Source organism: Phalangium opilio, unplaced genomic scaffold (assembly GCF_054372755.1).
Source record: "Phalangium opilio isolate 3A_F unplaced genomic scaffold, DU_Popi_V2 ptg000352l_1, whole genome shotgun sequence".
Lineage (NCBI taxonomy): Eukaryota > Metazoa > Arthropoda > Arachnida > Opiliones > Phalangiidae > Phalangium > Phalangium opilio.
The window spans coordinates 8,116,976-8,136,990 of NW_028324228.1; the positions used below are offsets into that span (position 1 = coordinate 8,116,976).

The 20,015-nt window shown below is 47.0% G+C and overlaps 13 non-coding genes across 13 annotated transcripts; all 13 read right to left on the reverse strand.

Moving 5' to 3' along the window:
• Window positions 1-4: 4 nt before the first annotated feature.
• On the reverse strand, window positions 5-77 carry TRNAN-GUU (transfer RNA asparagine (anticodon GUU)). The gene has a single exon. It is a non-coding gene; the product is annotated as a tRNA-Asn (tRNA).
• Window positions 78-3,670: 3,593 nt separating this feature from the next.
• On the reverse strand, window positions 3,671-3,743 carry TRNAN-GUU (transfer RNA asparagine (anticodon GUU)). Its single transcript has one exon. It is a non-coding gene; the product is annotated as a tRNA-Asn (tRNA).
• A 953-nt stretch (window positions 3,744-4,696) lies between these two features.
• On the reverse strand, window positions 4,697-4,769 carry TRNAN-GUU (transfer RNA asparagine (anticodon GUU)). Its single transcript has one exon. It is a non-coding gene; the product is annotated as a tRNA-Asn (tRNA).
• Window positions 4,770-6,306: 1,537 nt separating this feature from the next.
• TRNAN-GUU (transfer RNA asparagine (anticodon GUU)) lies at window positions 6,307-6,379 on the reverse strand. The gene has a single exon. It is a non-coding gene; the product is annotated as a tRNA-Asn (tRNA).
• A 1,246-nt stretch (window positions 6,380-7,625) lies between these two features.
• On the reverse strand, window positions 7,626-7,698 carry TRNAN-GUU (transfer RNA asparagine (anticodon GUU)). The gene has a single exon. It is a non-coding gene; the product is annotated as a tRNA-Asn (tRNA).
• An 808-nt stretch (window positions 7,699-8,506) lies between these two features.
• On the reverse strand, window positions 8,507-8,579 carry TRNAS-GCU (transfer RNA serine (anticodon GCU)). The gene has a single exon. It is a non-coding gene; the product is annotated as a tRNA-Ser (tRNA).
• Window positions 8,580-10,264: 1,685 nt separating this feature from the next.
• On the reverse strand, window positions 10,265-10,337 carry TRNAN-GUU (transfer RNA asparagine (anticodon GUU)). Its single transcript has one exon. It is a non-coding gene; the product is annotated as a tRNA-Asn (tRNA).
• Window positions 10,338-11,583: 1,246 nt separating this feature from the next.
• On the reverse strand, window positions 11,584-11,656 carry TRNAN-GUU (transfer RNA asparagine (anticodon GUU)). The gene has a single exon. It is a non-coding gene; the product is annotated as a tRNA-Asn (tRNA).
• Window positions 11,657-14,076: 2,420 nt separating this feature from the next.
• On the reverse strand, window positions 14,077-14,149 carry TRNAN-GUU (transfer RNA asparagine (anticodon GUU)). Its single transcript has one exon. It is a non-coding gene; the product is annotated as a tRNA-Asn (tRNA).
• Window positions 14,150-15,395: 1,246 nt separating this feature from the next.
• TRNAS-GCU (transfer RNA serine (anticodon GCU)) lies at window positions 15,396-15,468 on the reverse strand. The gene has a single exon. It is a non-coding gene; the product is annotated as a tRNA-Ser (tRNA).
• A 367-nt stretch (window positions 15,469-15,835) lies between these two features.
• Window positions 15,836-15,908, reverse strand: TRNAN-GUU (transfer RNA asparagine (anticodon GUU)). The gene has a single exon. It is a non-coding gene; the product is annotated as a tRNA-Asn (tRNA).
• Window positions 15,909-17,153: 1,245 nt separating this feature from the next.
• TRNAN-GUU (transfer RNA asparagine (anticodon GUU)) lies at window positions 17,154-17,226 on the reverse strand. Its single transcript has one exon. It is a non-coding gene; the product is annotated as a tRNA-Asn (tRNA).
• A 1,246-nt stretch (window positions 17,227-18,472) lies between these two features.
• On the reverse strand, window positions 18,473-18,545 carry TRNAN-GUU (transfer RNA asparagine (anticodon GUU)). The gene has a single exon. It is a non-coding gene; the product is annotated as a tRNA-Asn (tRNA).
• Window positions 18,546-20,015: the final 1,470 nt, after the last annotated feature.

Consider the following 20,015-nt stretch of genomic DNA (forward strand, 5'->3'; position numbering starts at 1 on the left):
ACACCGCTCCCGGGTGGGCTCGAACCACCAACCTTTCGGTTAACAGCCGAACGCGCTAACCATTGCGCCACGGAAGCCCAAAAATTAAATGTTCGTCAGTTATTTTTAAAAAACTCTGAATTTTACGTTACATCTAAGACCTCACAACACCGCTCCCGGATGGGCTCGAACCACCAACCTTTCGGTTAACAGCCGACGGCGTTAACCATTGCGCAACGGAAGCCCAAAGATTAAATGTTCGTCAGGTATTGTGGAAAAACTTTGACTTTTTACGTCACATCTGAGACCTCACAACACCGCTCCCGGATGGGCTCGAACCACCAACCTTTCGGTTAACAGCCGAACGCGCTAACCATTGCGCCACGGAAGCTCAAAAATTAAATGGTCGTCAGGTATTGTGGAAAAACTTTGACTTTTTACGTCACATCTGAGACCTCACAACACCGCTCCCGGATGGTCTCGAACCACCAACCTTTCAGTTAACAGCCGAACGCGCTAACCATTGCGCCACGGAAGCCCAAAGATTAAATGTTCGTCAGGTATTTTTAAAAAACTCTGAATTTTACGTTACATCTAAGACCTCACAACACCGCTCCCGGATGGGCTCGAACCACCAACCTTTCGGTTAACAGCCGACGGCGTTAACCATTGCGCAACGGAAGCCCAAAGATTAAATGTTCGTCAGGTATTGTGGAAAAACTTTGGATTTTTACGTTACCTGTGAGATTTCACAACTCCGCTCCCGGGTGGGCTCGAACCACCAACCTATTAGTTAACAGCCGAACGCGCTAACCATTGAGCCACGGAAGCCCAAAAATTAAATGGTCGTCAGGTATTGTGGAAAAACTTTGGCTTTTTACGTTACATTTGAGACTTCACAACACTGCTCCCGGGTGGGCTCGAACCACCAACCTTAAGCTTAACATCCGAACACGCTAACCATGGAGCCAAGGAAGCCCAAAAATTAAATGTTCGTCAGTTATTTTTAAAAAACTCTGAATTTTACGTTACATCTAAGACCTCACAACACGGTCCCGGGTGGGCTCGAACCACCAACCTTTCGGTTAACAGCCGAACGCGCTAACCATTGCGCCACGGAAGCTCAAAAATTAAATGGTCGTCAGGTATTGTGGAAAAACTTTGGCATTTGACATTACGTTTGAGATCTCACAACACCGCTCCCGGGTGGGCTCGAACTACCAACCTTTCGGTTAACAGCCGAACGCGCTAACCATTGCGCCACGGAAGCTCAAAAATTAAACGGTCGTCAGGTATTGTGGAAAAACTTTGGCTTTTTACGTTACATTTGAGACTTCACAACACGGCAGCCGGGTGGGGTCGAACCACCAACCTTTTGGTTAACATCCGACGGCGTTAACCATTGCGCAACGGAAGCCCAAAAGATTAAATGTTCGTCAGGTATTGTGGAAAAACTTTGGCTTTTTAAGTTACATGTGAGAGCTCACAACACCGCTCCCGGGTGGGCTCGAACCACCAACCTTTCGGTTAACAGCTGAACGCTCTAACCAATGCGCCACGGAAGCCCAAAAATTAAATGTTCGTCAGTTATTTTTAAAAAACTCTGAATTTTACGTTACATCTAAGACCTCACAACACCGCTCCGGGATGGGCTCGAACCACCAACCTTTCGGTTAACAGCCGACGGCGTTAACCATTGCGCAACGGAAGCCCAAAGATTAAATGTTCGTCAGGTATTGTGGAAAAACTTTGACTTTTTACGTCACATCTGAGACCTCACAACACCGCTCACGGATGGGCTCGAACCACCAACCTTTCGGTTAACAGCCGAACGCGCTAACCATTGCGCCACGGAAGCCCAAAAATTAAATGGTCGTCGGGTATTGTGGAAACACTTTGGCTTTTTACGTTACATGTGAGAGCTCACAACACCGCTCCCGGGTGGGGTCGAACCACCAACCTTTCGGTTAACAGCCGATCGCGCTAACCATTGCGCCACGGAAGCCCAAAAATTAAATGGTCACCGGGTATTGTGGAAACACTTTGGCTTTTTACGTTACATGTGAGAGCTCACAACACTGCTCCCGGGTGGGCTCGAACCACCAACCTTAAGCTTAACATCCGAACACGCTAACCATGGAGCCAAGGAAGCCCAAAAATTAAATGTTCGTCAGTTATTTTTAAAAAACTCTGAATTTTACGTTACATCTAAGACCTCACAACACGGTCCCGGGTGGGCTCGAACCACCAACCTTTCGGTTAACAGCCGAACGCGCTAACCATTGCGCCACGGAAGCTCAAAAATTAAATGGTCGTCAGGTATTGTGGAAAAACTTTGGCATTTGACATTACGTTTGAGATCTCACAACACCGCTCCCGGGTGGGCTCGAACTACCAACCTTTCGGTTAACAGCCGAACGCGCTAACCATTGCGCCACGGAAGCTCAAAAATTAAACGGTCGTCAGGTATTGTGGAAAAACTTTGGCTTTTTACGTTACATTTGAGACTTCACAACACGGCAGCCGGGTGGGGTCGAACCACCAACCTTTTGGTTAACATCCGACGGCGTTAACCATTGCGCAACGGAAGCCCAAAAGATTAAATGTTCGTCAGGTATTGTGGAAAAACTTTGGCTTTTTAAGTTACATGTGAGAGCTCACAACACCGCTCCCGGGTGGGCTCGAACCACCAACCTTTCGGTTAACAGCTGAACGCTCTAACCAATGCGCCACGGAAGCCCAAAAATTAAATGTTCGTCAGTTATTTTTAAAAAACTCTGAATTTTACGTTACATCTAAGACCTCACAACACCGCTCCCGGATGGGCTCGAACCACCAACCTTTCGGTTAACAGCCGACGGCGTTAACCATTGCGCAACGGAAGCCCAAAGATTAAATGTTCGTCAGGTATTGTGGAAAAACTTTGACTTTTTACGTCACATCTGAGACCTCACAACACCGCTCACGGATGGGCTCGAACCACCAACCTTTCGGTTAACAGCCGAACGCGCTAACCATTGCGCCACGGAAGCCCAAAAATTAAATGGTCGTCGGGTATTGTGGAAACACTTTGGCTTTTTACGTTACATGTGAGAGCTCACAACACCGCTCCCGGGTGGGGTCGAACCACCAACCTTTCGGTTAACAGCCGATCGCGCTAACCATTGCGCCACGGAAGCCCAAAAATTAAATGGTCGTCGGGTATTGTGGAAACACTTTGGCTTTTTACGTTACATGTGAGAGCTCACAACACCGCTCCCGGGTGGGCTCGAACCACCAACCTTTCGGTTAACAGCCGAACGCGCTAACCATTGCGCCACAGAAGCCCAAAGATTAAATGTTCGTCAGGTATTTTTAAAAAACTCTGAATTTTACGTTACATCTAAGACCTCACAACACCGCTCCCGGATGGGCTCGAACCACCAACCTTTCGGTTAACAGCCGAACGCGCTAACCATTGCGCCACGGAAGCCCAAAAATTAAATGTTCGTCAGTTATTTTTAAAAAACTCTGAATTTTACGTTACATCTAAGACCTCACAACACCGCTCCCGGATGGGCTCGAACCACCAACCTTTCGGTTAACAGCCGACGGCGTTAACCATTGCGCAACGGAAGCCCAAAGATTAAAGTTCGTCAGGTATTGTGGAAAAACTTTGGATTTTTACGTTACATGTGAGATTTCACAACACCGCTCCCGGGTGGGCTCGAACCACCAACCTTTCGGTTAACAGCCGAACGCGCTAACCATTGCGCCACGGAAGCCCAAAAAATAAATGGTCGTCGGGTATTGTGGAAACACTTTGGCTTTTTACGTTACATGTCAGAGCTCACAACACCGCTCCCGGGTGGGCTCGAACCACCAACCTTTCGGTTAACAGCCGAACGCGCTAACCATTGCGCCACAGAAGCCCAAAGATTAAATGTTCGTCAGGTATTTTTAAAAAACTCTGAATTTTACGTTACATCTAAGACCTCACAACACCGCTCCCGGATGGGCTCGAACCACCAACCTTTCGGTTAACAGCCGAACGCGCTAACCATTGCGCCACGGAAGCCCAAAAATTAAATGTTCGTCAGTTATTTTTAAAAAACTCTGAATTTTACGTTACATCTAAGACCTCACAACACCGCTCCCGGATGGGCTCGAACCACCAACCTTTCGGTTAACAGCCGACGGCGTTAACCATTGCGCAACGGAAGCCCAAATATTAAATGTTCGTCAGGTATTGTGGAAAAACTTTGACTTTTTACGTCACATCTGAGACCTCACAACACCGCTCCCGGATGGGCTCGAACCACCAACCTTTCGGTTAACAGCCGAACGCGCTAACCATTGCGCCACGGAAGCTCAAAAATTAAATGGTCGTCAGGTATTGTGGAAAAACTTTGACTTTTTACGTCACATCTGAGACCTCACAACACCGCTCCCGGATGGTCTCGAACCACCAACCTTTCAGTTAACAGCCGAACGCGCTAACCATTGCGCCACGGAAGCCCAAAGATTAAATGTTCGTCAGGTATTTTTAAAAAACTCTGAATTTTACGTTACATCTAAGACCTCACAACACCGCTCCCGGATGGGCTCGAACCACCAACCTTTCGGTTAACAGCCGAGGGCGTTAACCATTGCGCAACGGAAGCCCAAAGATTAAATGTTCGTCAGGTATTGTGGAAAAACTTTGGATTTTTACGTTACCTGTGAGATTTCACAACTCCGCTCCCGGGTGGGCTCGAACCACCAACCTTTCGGTTAACAGCCGAACGCGCTAACCATTGCGCCACGGAAGCCCAAAAATTAAATGGTCGTCGGGTATTGTGGAAACACTTTGGCTTTTTACGTTACATGTCAGAGCTCACAACACCGCTCCCGGGTGGGGTCGAACCACCAACCTTTCGGTTAACAGCCGAACGCGCTAACCATTGCGCCACAGAAGCCCAAAGATTAAATGTTCGTCAGGTATTTTTAAAAAACTCTGAATTTTACGTTACATCTAAGACCTCACAACACCGCTCCCGGATGGGCTCGAACCACCAACCTTTCGGTTAACAGCCGAACGCGCTAACCATTGCGCCACGGAAGCCCAAAAATTAAATGTTCGTCAGTTATTTTTAAAAAACTCTGAATTTTACGTTACATCTAAGACCTCACAACACCGCTCCCGGATGGGCTCGAACCACCAACCTTTCGGTTAACAGCCGACGGCGTTAACCATTGCGCAACGGAAGCCCAAATATTAAATGTTCGTCAGGTATTGTGGAAAAACTTTGGATTTTTACGTTACCTGTGAGATTTCACAACTCCGCTCCCGGGTGGGCTCGAACCACCAACCTATTAGTTAACAGCCGAACACGCTAACCATTGAGCCACGGAAGCCCAAAAATTAAATGGTCGTCAGGTATTGTGGAGAAACTTTGGCTTTTTACGTTACATTTGAGACTTCACAACACTGCTCCCGGGTGGGCTCGAACCACCAACCTTAAGCTTAACATCCGAACACGCTAACCATGGAGCCAAGGAAGCCCAAAAATTAAATGTTCGTCAGTTATTTTTAAAAAACTCTGAATTTTACGTTACATCTAAGACCTCACAACACGGTCCCGGATGGGCTCGAAACACCAACCTTTCGGTTAACAACCGACGGCGTTAACCATTGCGCAACGGAAGCCCAAATATTAAATGTTCGTCAGGTATTGTGGAAAAACTTTGACTTTTTACGTCACATCTGAGACCTCACAACACCGCTCCCGGATGGGCTCGAACCACCAACCTTTCGGTTAACAGCCGAACGCGCTAACCATTGCGCCACGGAAGCTCAAAAATTAAATGGTCGTCAGGTATTGTGGAAAAACTTTGACTTTTTACGTCACATCTGAGACCTCACAACACCGCTCCCGGATGGTCTCGAACCACCAACCTTTCAGTTAACAGCCGAACGCGCTAACCATTGCGCCACGGAAGCCCAAAGATTAAATGTTCGTCAGGTATTTTTAAAAAACTCTGAATTTTACGTTACATCTAAGACCTCACAACACCGCTCCCGGATGGGCTCGAACCACCAACCTTTCGGTTAACAGCCGAACGCGCTAACCATTGCGCCACGGAAGCCCAAAAATTAAATGTTCGTCAGTTATTTTTAAAAAACTCTGAATTTTACGTTACATCTAAGACCTCACAACACCGCTCCCGGATGGGCTCGAACCACCAACCTTTCGGTTAACAGCCGACGGCGTTAACCATTGCGCAACGGAAGCCCAAAGATTAAAGTTCGTCAGGTATTGTGGAAAAACTTTGGATTTTTACGTTACATGTGAGATTTCACAACACCGCTCCCGGGTGGGCTCGAACCACCAACCTTTCGGTTAACAGCCGAACGCGCTAACCATTGCGCCACGGAAGCCCAAAAAATAAATGGTCGTCGGGTATTGTGGAAACACTTTGGCTTTTTACGTTACATGTCAGAGCTCACAACACCGCTCCCGGGTGGGGTCGAACCACCAACCTTTCGGTTAACAGCCGAACGCGCTAACCATTGCGCCACGGAAGCCCAAAAATTAAATGGTCGTCGGGTATTGTGGAAACACTTTGGCTTTTTACGTTACATGTGAGAGCTCACAACACCGCTCCCGGGTGGGCTCGAACCACCAACCTTTCGGTTAACAGCCGAACGCGCTAACCATTGCGCCACAGAAGCCCAAAGATTAAATGTTCGTCAGGTATTTTTAAAAAACTCTGAATTTTACGTTACATCTAAGACCTCACAACACCGCTCCCGGATGGGCTCGAACCACCAACCTTTCGGTTAACAGCCGAACGCGCTAACCATTGCGCCACGGAAGCTCAAAAATTAAATGGTCGTCAGGTACTGTGGAAAAACTTTGACTTTTTACGTCACATCTGAGACCTCACAACACCGCTCCCGGATGGTCTCGAACCACCAACCTTTCAGTTAACAGCCGAACGCGCTAACCATTGCGCCACGGAAGCCCAAAGATTAAATGTTCGTCAGGTATTTTTAAAAAACTCTGAATTTTACGTTACATCTAAGACCTCACAACACCGCTCCCGGATGGGCTCGAACCACCAACCTTTCGGTTAACAGCCGACGGCGTTAACCATTGCGCAACGGAAGCCCAAAGATTAAATGTTCGTCAGGTATTGTGGAAAAACTTTGGATTTTTACGTTACATGTGAGATTTCACAACTCCGCTCCCGGGTGGGCTCGAACCACCAACCTATTAGTTAACAGCCGAACGCGCTAACCATTGAGCCACGGAAGCCCAAAAATTAATTGGTCGTCAGGTATTGTGGAGAAACTTTGGCTTTTTACGTTACATTTGAGACTTCACAACACTGCTCCCGGGTGGGCTCGAACCACCAACCTTAAGCTTAACATCCGAACACGCTAACCATGGAGCCAAGGAAGCCCAAAAATTAAATGTTCGTCAGTTATTTTTAAAAAACTCTGAATTTTACGTTACATCTAAGACCTCACAACACGGTCCCGGGTGGGCTCGAACCACCAACCTTTCGGTTAACAGCCGAACGCGCTAACCATTGCGCCACGGAAGCTCAAAAATTAAATGGTCGTCAGGTATTGTGGAAAAACTTTGGCATTTGACATTACGTTTGAGATCTCACAACACCGCTCCCGGGTGGGCTCGAACCACCAACCTTTCGGTTAACAGCCGAACGCGCTAACCATTGCGCCACGGAAGCTCAAAAATTAAACGGTCGTCAGGTATTGTGGAAAAACTTTGGCTTTTTACGTTACATTTGAGACTTCACAACACGGCAGCCGGGTGGGCTCGAACCACCAACCTTTTGGTTAACATCCGAACGCGCTAACCTTCGAGCCAAGGAAGCTCAGAAATGAAATGGTCGTCAGGTATTGTGGAAAAACTCTGACTTTTTACGTCACATCAGAGACTTCAAAACACCGCTCCCGGATGGGCTCGAACCACAAACCTTTTGAATAACAGCTGAACGCGCTAACCATTGCGCCACGGAAGCCCAAAAATTAAATGTTCGTCAGATATTTTTAAAAAACTCTGAATTTTACGTTACATCTAAGACCTCACAACACCGCTCCCGGATGGGCTCGAACCACCAACCTTTCGGTTAACAGCCGACGGCGTTAACCATTGCGCAACGGAAGTCCAAAGATTAAATGTTCGTCAGGTATTGTGGAAAAACTTTGGATTTTTACGTTACCTGTGAGATTTCACAACTCCGCTCCCGGGTGGGCTCGAACCACCAACCTATTAGTTAACAGCCGAACGCGCTAACCATTGAGCCACGGAAGCCCAAAAATTAAATGGTCGTCAGGTATTGTGGAAAAACTTTGGCTATTTACGTTACATTTGAGACTTCACAACACTGCTCCCGGGTGGGCTCGAACCACCAACCTTAAGCTTAACATCCGAACACGCTAACCATGGAGCCAAGGAAGCTCAGAAATGAAATGGTCGTCAGGTATTGTGGAAAAACTTTGACTTTTTACGTCACATCTGAGACTTCACAACACCGCTCCCGGATGGGCTCGAACCACCAACCTTTCGGTTAGCAGCCGAACGCGCTAACCATTGCGCCACGGAAGCCCAAAAATTAAATGTTCGTCAGTTATTTTTAAAAAACTCTGAATTTTACGTTACATCAAAACCTCACAACACCGCTCCCGGATAGGCTCGAACCACCAACCTTTCGGTTAACAGCCGACGGCGTTAACCATTGCGCAACGGAAGCCCAAAGATTAAATGTTCGTCAGGTATTGTGGAAAAACTTTGGATTTTTACGTTACATGTGAGATTTCACAACACCGCTCCCGGGTGGGCTCGAACCACCAACCTTTCGGTTAACAGCCGAACGCGCTAACCATTGCGCCAGGGAAGCTCAAAAATTACATGGTCGTCAGGTATTGTGGAAAAACTTTGGCATTTGACATTACGTTTGTGATCTCACAACACCGCTCCCGGGTGGGCTCGAACCACCAACCTTTCGGATAACAGCCGAACGCGCTAACCATTGCGCCACGGAAGCCCAAAAATTAAACGGTCGTCAGGTATTGTGGAAAAACTTTGGCTTTTTACGTTACATTTGAGACTTCACAACACGGCAGCCGGGTGGGCTCGAACCACCAACCTTTTGGTTAACATCCGAACGCGCTAACCTTCGAGCCAAGGAAGCTCAGAAATGAAATGGTCGTCAGGTATTGTGGAAAAACTCTGACTTTTTACGTCATATCAGAGACTTCAAAACACCGCTCCCGGATGGGCTCGAACCACAAACCTTTTGAATAAGAGCTGAACGCGCTAACCATTGCGCCACGGAAGCCCAAAAATTAAATGTTCGTCAGATATTTTTAAAAAACTCTGAATTTTACGTTACATCTAAAACCTCACAACACCGCTCCCGGATGGAATCGAACCACCAACCTTTCGGTTAACAGCCGACGGCGTTAACCATTGCGCAACGGAAGCCCTAAGATTAAATGTTCGTCAGGTATTGTGGAAAAACTTTGGATTTTTACGTTACCTGTGAGATTTCACAACTCCGCTCCCGGGTTGGCTCGAACCACCAACCTATTAGTTAACAGCCGAACGCGCTAACCATTGAGCCACGGAAGCCCAAAAATTAAATGATCGTCAGGTATTGTGGAAAAACTTTGGCTTTTTACGTTACATTTGAGACTTCACAACACTGCTCCCGGGTGGGCTCGAACCACCAACCTTAAGCTTAACATCCGAACACGCTAACCATGGAGCCAAGGAAGCTCAGAAATGAAATGGTCGTCAGGTATTGTGGAAAAACTTTGATTTTACGTCACATCTGAGACCTCACAACACCGCTCACGGATGGGCTCGAACCACCAACCTTTCGGTTAACAGCCGAACGCGCTAACCATTGCGCCGCGGAAGCCCAAAAATTAAATGTTCGTCAGTTATTTTTAAAAAACTCTGAATTTTACGTTACATCTAAGACCTCACAACACCGCTCCCAGATGGGCTCGAACCACCAACCTTTCGGTTAACAGCCGACGGCGTTAACCATTGCGCAACGGAAGCCCAAGGATTAAATGTTCGTCAGGTATTGTGGAAAAACTTTGGATATTTACGTTACATGTGAGATTTCACAACACCGCTCCCGGGTGGGCTCGAACCACCAACCTTTCGGTTAACAGCCGAACGCGCTAACCATTGCGCCAGGGAAGCTCAAAAATTAAATGGTCGTCAGGTATTGTGGAAAAACTTTGACATTTGACATTACGTTTGAGATCTCACAACACCGCTCCCGGGTGGGCTCGAACCACCAACCTTTCGGTTAACAGCCGAACGCGCTAACCATTGCGCCACGGAAGCCCAAAAATTAAACGGTCGTCAGGTATTGTGGAAAAACTTTGGCTTTTTACGTTACATTTGAGACTTCACAACACGGCAGCCGGGTGGGCTCGAACCACCAACCTTTTGGTTAACATCCGAACGCGCTAACCTTCGAGCCAAGGAAGCTCAGAAATGAAATGGTCGTCAGGTATTGTGGAAAAACTCTGACTTTTTACGTCATATCAGAGACTTCAAAACACCGCTCCCGGATGGGCTCGAACCACAAACCTTTTGAATAAGAGCTGAACGCGCTAACCATTGCGCCACGGAAGCCCAAAAATTAAATGTTCGTCAGATATTTTTAAAAAACTCTGAATTTTACGTTACATCTAAAACCTCACAACACCGCTCCCGGATGGAATCGAACCACCAACCTTTCGGTTAACAGCCGACGGCGTTAACCATTGCGCAACGGAAGCCCTAAGATTAAATGTTCGTCAGGTATTGTGGAAAAACTTTGGATTTTTACGTTACCTGTGAGATTTCACAACTCCGCTCCCGGGTTGGCTCGAACCACCAACCTATTAGTTAACAGAAGAACGCGCTAACCATTGAGCCACGGAAGCCCAAAAATTAAATGATCGTCAGGTATTGTGGAAAAACTTTGGCTTTTTACGTTACATTTGAGACTTCACAACACTGCTCCCGGGTGGGCTCGAACCACCAACCTTAAGCTTAACATCCGAACACGCTAACCATGGAGCCAAGGAAGCTCAGAAATGAAATGGTCGTCAGGTATTGTGGAAAAACTTTGATTTTACGTCACATCTGAGACCTCACAACACCGCTCACGGATGGGCTCGAACCACCAACCTTTCGGTTAACAGCCGAACGCGCTAACCATTGCGCCACGGAAGCCCAAAAATTAAATGTTCGTCAGTTATTTTTAAAAAACTCTGAATTTTACGTTACATCTAAGACCTCACAACACCGCTCCCAGATGGGCTCGAACCACCAACCTTTCGGTTAACAGCCGACGGCGTTAACCATTGCGCAACGGAAGCCCAAGGATTAAATGTTCGTCAGGTATTGTGGAAAAACTTTGGATATTTACGTTACATGTGAGATTTCACAACACCGCTCCCGGGTGGGCTCGAACCACCAACCTTTCGGTTAACAGCCGAACGCGCTAACCATTGCGCCAGGGAAGCTCAAAAATTAAATGGTCGTCAGGTATTGTGGAAAAACTTTGGCATTTGACATTACGTTTGAGATCTCACAACACCGCTCCCGGGTGGGCTCGAACCACCAACCTTTCGGTTAACAGCCGAACGCGCTAACCATTGCGCCACGGAAGCCCAAAAATTAAACGGTCGTCAGGTATTGTGGAAAAACTTTGGCTTTTTACGTTACATTTGAGACTTCACAACACGGCAGCCGGGTGGGCTCGAACCACCAACCTTTTGGTTAACATCCGAACGCGCTAACCTTCGAGCCAAGGAAGCTCAGAAATGAAATGGTCGTCAGGTATTGTGGAAAAACTCTGACTTTTTACGTCACATCAGAGACTTCAAAACACCGCTCCCGGATGGGCTCGAACCACAAACCTTTTGAATAAGAGCTGAACGCGCTAACCATTGCGCCACGGAAGCCCAAAAATTAAATGTTCGTCAGATATTTTTAAAAAACTCTGAATTTTACGTTACATCTAAGACCTCACAACACCGCTCCCGGATGGGCTCGAACCACCAACCTTTCGGTTAACAGCCGACGGCGTTAACCATTGCGCAACGGAAGCCCTAAGATTAAATGTTCGTCAGGTATTGTGGCAAAACTTTGGATTTTTACGTTACCTGTGAGATTTCACAACTCCGCTCCCGGGTTGGCTCGAACCACCAACCTATTAGTTAACAGCCGAACGCGCTAACCATTGAGCCACGGAAGCCCAAAAATTAAATGGTCGTCAGGTATTGTGGAAAAACTTTGGCTTTTTACGTTACATTTGAGACTTCACAACACTGCTCCCGGGTGGGCTCGAACCACCAACCTTAAGCTTAACATCCGAACACGCTAACCATGGAGCCAAGGAAGCTCAGAAATGAAATGGTCGTCAGGTATTGTGGAAAAACTTTGATTTTACGTCACATCTGAGACCTCACAACACCGCTCACGGATGGGCTCGAACCACCAACCTTTCGGTTAACAGCCGAACGCGCTAACCATTGCGCCACGGAAGCCCAAAAATTAAATGTTCGTCAGTTATTTTTAAAAAACTCTGAATTTTACGTTACATCTAAGACCTCACAACACCGCTCCCAGATGGGCTCGAACCACCAACCTTTCGGTTAACAGCCGACGGCGTTAACCATTGCGCAACGGAAGCCCAAAGATTAAATGTTCGTCAGGTATTGTGGAAAAACTTTGGATTTTTACGTTACATGTGAAAATTCACAACACCGCTCCCGGGTGGGCTCGAACCACCAACCTTTCGTTTAACAGCCGAACGCGCTAACCATTGCGCCACGGAAGCTCAAAAATTAAATGGTCGTCAGGTATTGTGGAAAAACTTTGGCATTTGACATTACGTTTGAGATCTCACAACACCGCTCCCGGGTGGGCTCGAACCACCAACCTTACGGTTAACAGCCGAACGCGCTAACCATTGCGCCACGGAAGCTCAAAAATTAAACGGTCGTCAGGTATTGTGGAAAAACTTTGGCTTTTTACGTTACATTTGAGACTTCACAACACGGCAGCCGGGTGGGCTCGAACCACCAACCTTTTGGTTAACATCCGAACGCGCTAACCTTCGAGCCAAGGAAGCTCAGAAATGAAATGGTCGTCAGGTATTGTGGAAAAACTCTGACTTTTTACGTCACATCAGAGACTTCAAAACACCGCTCCCGGATGGGCTCGAACCACAAACCTTTTGAATAACAGCTGAACGCGCTAACCATTTCGCCACGGAAGCCCAAAAATTAAATGTTCGTCAGATATTTTTAAAAAACTCTGAATTTTACGTTACATCTAATACCTCACAACACCGCTCTCGGATGGGCTCGAACCACCAACCTTTCGGTTAACAGCCGACGGCGTTAACCATTGCGCAACGGAAGCCCAAAGATTAAATGTTCGTCAGGTATTGTGGAAAAACTTTGTATTTTTACGTTACCTGTGAGATTTCACAACTCCGCTCCCGGGTGGGCTCGAACCACCAACCTATTAGTTAACAGCCGAACGCGCTAACCATTGAGCCACGGAAGCCCAAAAATTAAATGGTCGTCAGGTATTGTGGAAAAACTTTGGCTTTTTACGTTACATTTGAGACTTCACAACACTGCTCCCGGGTGGGCTCGAACCACCAACCTTAAGCTTAACATCCGAACACGCTAACCATGGAGCCAAGGAAGCTCAGAAATGAAATGGTCGTCAGGTATTGTGGAAAAACTTTGGCTTTTTACGTTACATTTGAGACTTCACAACACTGCTCCCGGGTGGGCTCGAACCACCAACCTTAAGCTTAACATCCGAACACGCTAACCATGGAGCCAAGGAAGCTCAGAAATGAAATGGTCGTCAGGTATTGTGGAAAAACTCTGAATTTTACGTTACATCTAAGACCTCACAACACCGCTCCCGGATGGGCTGGAACCACCAATCTTTCGGTTAACAGCCGACGGCGTTAACCATTGCGCAACGGAAGCCCAAAGATTAAATGTTCGTCAGGTATTGTGGAAAAACTTTGGATTTTTACGTTACATGTGAGATTTCACAACACCGCTCCCGGGTGGGCTCGAACCACCAACCTTTCGGTTAACAGCCGAACGCGCTAACCATTGCGCCACGGAAGCTCAAAAATTAAACGGTCGTCAGGTATTGTGGAAAAACTTTGGCTTTTTACGTTACATTTGAGACTTCACAACACTGCTCCCGGGTGGGCTCGAACAACCAACCTTAAGCTTAACATCCGAACACGCTAACCATGGAGCCAAGGAAGATCAGAAATGAAATGGACGTCAGGTATTGTGGAAAAACTTTGACTTTTTACGTCACATCTGAGACTTCACAACACCGCTCCCGGATGGGCTCGAACCACCAACCTTTCGGTTAACAGCCGAACGCGCTAACCATTGCGCCACGGAAGCCCAAAAATTAAATGTTCGTCAGTTATTTTTAAAAAACTCTGAATTTTACGTTACATCTAAGACCTCACAACACCGCTCCCGGATGGGCTCGAACCACCAACCTTTCGGTTAACAGCCGACCGCGCTAACCATTGCGCCACGGAAGCCCAAAGATTAAATGTTCGTCAGGTATTTTTAAAAAACTCTGAATTTTACGTTACATCTAAGACCTCACAACACCGCTCCCGGATGGGCTCGAACCACCAACCTTTCGGTTAACAGCCGACGGCGTTAACCATTGCGCAACGGAAGCCCAAAGATTAAATGTTCGTCAGGTATTGTGGAAAAACTTTGGATTTTTACGTTACCTGTGAGATTTCACAACTCCGCTCCCGGGTGGGCTCGAACCACCAACCTATTAGTAAACAGCCGAACGCGCTAACCATTGAGCCACGGAAGCCCAAAAATTAAATGGTCGTCAGGTATTGTGGAGAAACTTTGGCTTTTTACGTTACATTTGAGACTTCACAACACTGCTCCCGGGTGGGCTCGAACCACCAACCTTAAGCTTAACATCCGAACACGCTAACCATGGAGCCAAGGAAGCCCAAAAATTAAATGTTCGTCAGTTATTTTTAAAAAACTCTGAATTTTACGTTACATCTAAGACCTCACAACACGGTCCCGGGTGGGCTCGAACCACCAACCTTTCGGTTAACAGCCGAACGCGCTAACCATTGCGCCACGGAAGCTCAAAAATTAAATGGTCGTCAGGTATTGTGGAAAAACTTTGGCATTTGACATTACGTTTGAGATCTCACAACACCGCTCCCGGGTGGGCTCGAACCACCAACCTTTCGGTTAACAGCCGAACGCGCTAACCATGGAGCCAAGGAAGCTCAGAAATGAAATGGTCGTCAGGTATTGTGGAAAAACTTTGACTTTTTACGTCACATCTGAGACTTCACAACACCGCTCCCGGATGGGCTCGAACCACCAAACTTTCGGTTAGCAGCCGAACGCGCTAACCATTGCGCCACGGAAGCCCAAAAATTAAATGTTCGTCAGTTATTTTTAAAAAACTCTGAATTTTACGTTACATCTAAGACCTCACAACACCGCTCCCGGATGGGCTCGAACCACCAACCTTTCGGTTAACAGCCGACGGCGTTAACCATTGCGCAACGGAAGCCCAAAGATTAAATGTTCGTCAGGTATTGTGGAAAAACTTTGGATTTTTACGTTACATGTGAGATTTCACAACACCGCTCCCGGGTGGGCTCGAACCACCAACCTTTCGGTTAACAGCCGAACGCGCTAACCATTGCGCCAGGGAAGCTCAAAAATTAAATGGTCGTCAGGTATTGTGGAAAAACTTTGGCATTTGACATTACGTTTGAGATCTCACAACACCGCTCCCGGGTGGGCTCGAACCACCAACCTTTCGGTTAACAGCCGAACGCGCTAACCATTGCGCCACGGAAGCCCAAAAATTAAACGGTCGTCAGGTATTGTGGAAAAACTTTGGCTTTTTACGTTACATTTGAGACTTCACAACACGGCAGCCGGGTGGGCTCGAACCACCAACCTTTTGGTTAACATCCGAACGCGCTAACCTTCGAGCCAAGGAAGCTCAGAAATGAAATGGTCGTCAGGTATTGTGGAAAAACTCTGACTTTTTACGTCATATCAGAGACTTCAAAACACCGCTCCCGGATGGGCTCGAACCACAAACCTTTTGAATAAGAGCTGAACGCGCTAACCATTGCGCCACGGAAGCCCAAAAATTAAATGTTCGTCAGATATTTTTAAAAAACTCTGAATTTTACGTTACATCTAAGACCTCACAACACCGCTCCCGGATGGGCTCGAACCACCAACCTTTCGTTAACAGCCGACGGCGTTAACCATTGCGCAACGGAAGCCCTAAGATTAAATGTTCGTCAGGTATTGTGGAAAAACTTTGGATTTTTACGTTACGTGTGAGATTTCACAACTCCGCTCCCGGGTTGGCTCGAACCACCAACCTATTAGTTAACAGCCGAACGCGCTAACCATTGAGCCACGGAAGCCCAAAAATTAAATGGTCGTCAGGTATTGTGGAAAAACTTTGGCTTTTTACGTTACATTTGAGACTTCACAACACTGCTCCCGGGTGGGCTCGAACCACCAACCTTAAGCTTAACATCCGAACACGCTAACCATGGAGCCAAGGAAGCTCAGAAATGAAATGGTCGTCAGGTATTGTGGAAAAACTTTGATTTTACGTCACATCTGAGACCTCACAACACCGCTCACGGATGGGCTCGAACCACCAACCTTTCGGTTAACAGCCGAACGCGCTAACCATTGCGCCACGGAAGCCCAAAAATTAAATGTCCGTCAGTTATTTTTAAAAAACTCTGAATTTTACGTTACATCTGAGACCTCACAACACCGCTCCCAGATGGGCTCGAACCACCAACCTTTCGGTTAACAGCCGACGGCGTTAACCATTGCGCAACGGAAGCCCAAGGATTAAATGTTCGTCAGGTATTGTGGAAAAACTTTGGATATTTACGTTACATGTGAGATTTCACAACACCGCTCCCGGGTGGGCTCGAACCACCAACCTTTCGGTTAACAGCCGAACGCGCTAACCATTGCGCCAGGGAAGCTCAAAAATTAAATGGTCGTCAGGTATTGTGGAAAAACTTTGGCATTTGACATTACGTTTGAGATCTCACAACACCGCTCCCGGGTGGGCTCGAACCACCAACCTTTCGGTTAACAGCCGAACGCGCTAACCATTGCGCCACGGAAGCCCAAAAATTAAACGGTCGTCAGGTATTGTGGAAAAACTTTGGCTTTTTACGTTACATTTGAGACTTCACAACACGGCAGCCGGGTGAGCTCGAACCACCAACCTTTTGGTTAACATCCGAACGCGCTAACCTTCGAGCCAAGGAAGCTCAGAAATGAAATGGTCGTCAGGTATTGTGGAAAAACTCTGACTTTTTACGTCACATCAGAGACTTCAAAACACCGCTCCCGGATGGGCTCGAACCACAAACCTTTTGAATAAGAGCTGAACGCGCTAACCATTGCGCCACGGAAGCCCAAAAATTAAATGTTCGTCAGATATTTTTAAAAAACTCTGAATTTTACGTTACATCTAAGACCTCACAACACCGCTCCCGGATGGGCTCGAACCACCAACCTTTCGGTTAACAGCCGACGGCGTTAACCATTGCGCAACGGAAGCCCTAAGATTAAATGTTCGTCAGGTATTGTGGAAAAACTTTGGATTTTTACGTTACGTGTGAGATTTCACAACTCCGCTCCCGGGTTGGCTCGAACCACCAACCTATTAGTTAACAGCCGAACGCGCTAACCATTGAGCCACGGAAGCCCAAAAATTAAATGGTCGTCAGGTATTGTGGAAAAACTTTGGCTTTTTACGTTACATTTGAGACTTCACAACACTGCTCCCGGGTGGGCTCGAACCACCAACCTTAAGCTTAACATCCGAACACGCTAACCATGGAGCCAAGGAAGCTCAGAAATGAAATGGTCGTCAGGTATTGTGGAAAAACTTTGATTTTACGTCACATCTGAGACCTCACAACACCGCTCACGGATGGGCTCGAACCACCAACCTTTCGGTTAACAGCCGAACGCGCTAACCATTGCGCCACGGAAGCCCAAAAATTAAATGTTCGTCAGTTATTTTTAAAAAACTCTGAATTTTACGTTACATCTAAGACCTCACAACACCGCTCCCAGATGGGCTCGAACCACCAACCTTTCGGTTAACAGCCGACGGCGTTAACCATTGCGCAACGGAAGCCCAAGGATTAAATGTTCGTCAGGTATTGTGGAAAAACTTTGGATATTTACGTTACATGTGAGATTTCACAACACCGCTCCCGGGTGGGCTCGAACCACCAACCTTTCGGTTAACAGCCGAACGCGCTAACCATTGCGCCAGGGAAGCTCAAAAATTAAATGGTCGTCAGGTATTGTGGAAAAACTTTGGCATTTGACATTACGTTTGAGATCTCACAACACCGCTCCCGGGTGGGCTCGAACCACCAACCTTTCGGTTAACAGCCGAACGCGCTAACCATTGCGCCACGGAAGCCCAAAAATTAAACGGTCGTCAGGTATTGTGGAAAAACTTTGGCTTTTTACGTTACATTTGAGACTTAATAACACGGCAGCCGGGTGGGCTCGAACCACCAACCTTTTGGTTAACATCCGAACGCGCTAACCTTCGAGCCAAGGAAGCTCAGAAATGAAATGGTCGTCAGGTATTGTGGAAAAACTCTGACTTTTTACGTCACTTCAGAGACTTCAAAACACCGCTCCCGGATGGGCTCGAACCACAAACCTTTTGAATAAGAGCTGAACGCGCTAACCATTGCGCCACGGAAGCCCAAAAATTAAATGTTCGTCAGATATTTTTAAAAAACTCTGAATTTTACGTTACATCTAAGACCTCACAACACCGCTCCCGGATGGGCTCGAACCACCAACCTTTCGGTTAACAGCCGACGGCGTTAACAATTGCGCAACGGAAGCCCTAAGATTAAATGTTCGTCAGGTATTGTGGAAAAACTTTGGATTTTTACGTTACCTGTGAGATTTCACAACTCCGCTCCCGGGTTGGCTCGAACCACCAACCTATTAGTTAACAGCCGAACGCGCTAACCATTGAGCCACGGAAGCCCAAAAATTAAATGGTCGTCAGGTATTGTGGAAAAACTTTGGCTTTTTACGTTACATTTGAGACTTCACAACACTGCTCCCGGGTGGGCTCGAACCACCAACCTTAAGCTTAACATCCGAACACGGTAACCATGGAGCCAAGGAAGCTCAGAAATGAAATGGTCGTCAGGTATTGTGGAAAAACTTTGATTTTACGTCACATCTGAGACCTCACAACACCGCTCACGGATGGGCTCGAACCACCAACCTTTCGGTTAACAGCCGAACGCGCTAACCATTGCGCCACGGAAGCCCAAAAATTAAATGTTCGTCAGTTATTTTTAAAAAACTCTGAATTTTACGTTACATCTAAGACCTCACAACACCGCTCCCAGATGGGCTCGAACCACCAACCTTTCGGTTAACAGCCGACGGCGTTAACCATTGCGCAACGGAAGCCCAAAGATTAAATGTTCGTCAGGTATTGTGGAAAAACTTTGGATTTTTACGTTACATGTGAAAATTCACAACACCGCTCCCGGGTGGGCTCGAACCACCAACCTTTCGTTTAACAGCCGAACGCGCTAACCATTGCGCCACGGAAGCTCAAAAATTAAATGGTCGTCAGGTATTGTGGAAAAACTTTGGCATTTGACATTACGTTTGAGATCTCACAACACGGCAGCCGGGTGGGCTCGAACCACCAACCTTTTGGTTAACATCCGAACGCGCTAACCTTCGAGCCAAGGAAGCTCAGAAATGAAATGGTCGTCAGGTATTGTGGAAAAACTTTGGATTTTTACGTTACCTGTGAGATTTCACAACTCCGCTCCCGGGTTGGCTCGAACCACCAACCTATTAGTTAACAGCCGAACGCGCTAACCATTGAGCCACGGAAGCCCAA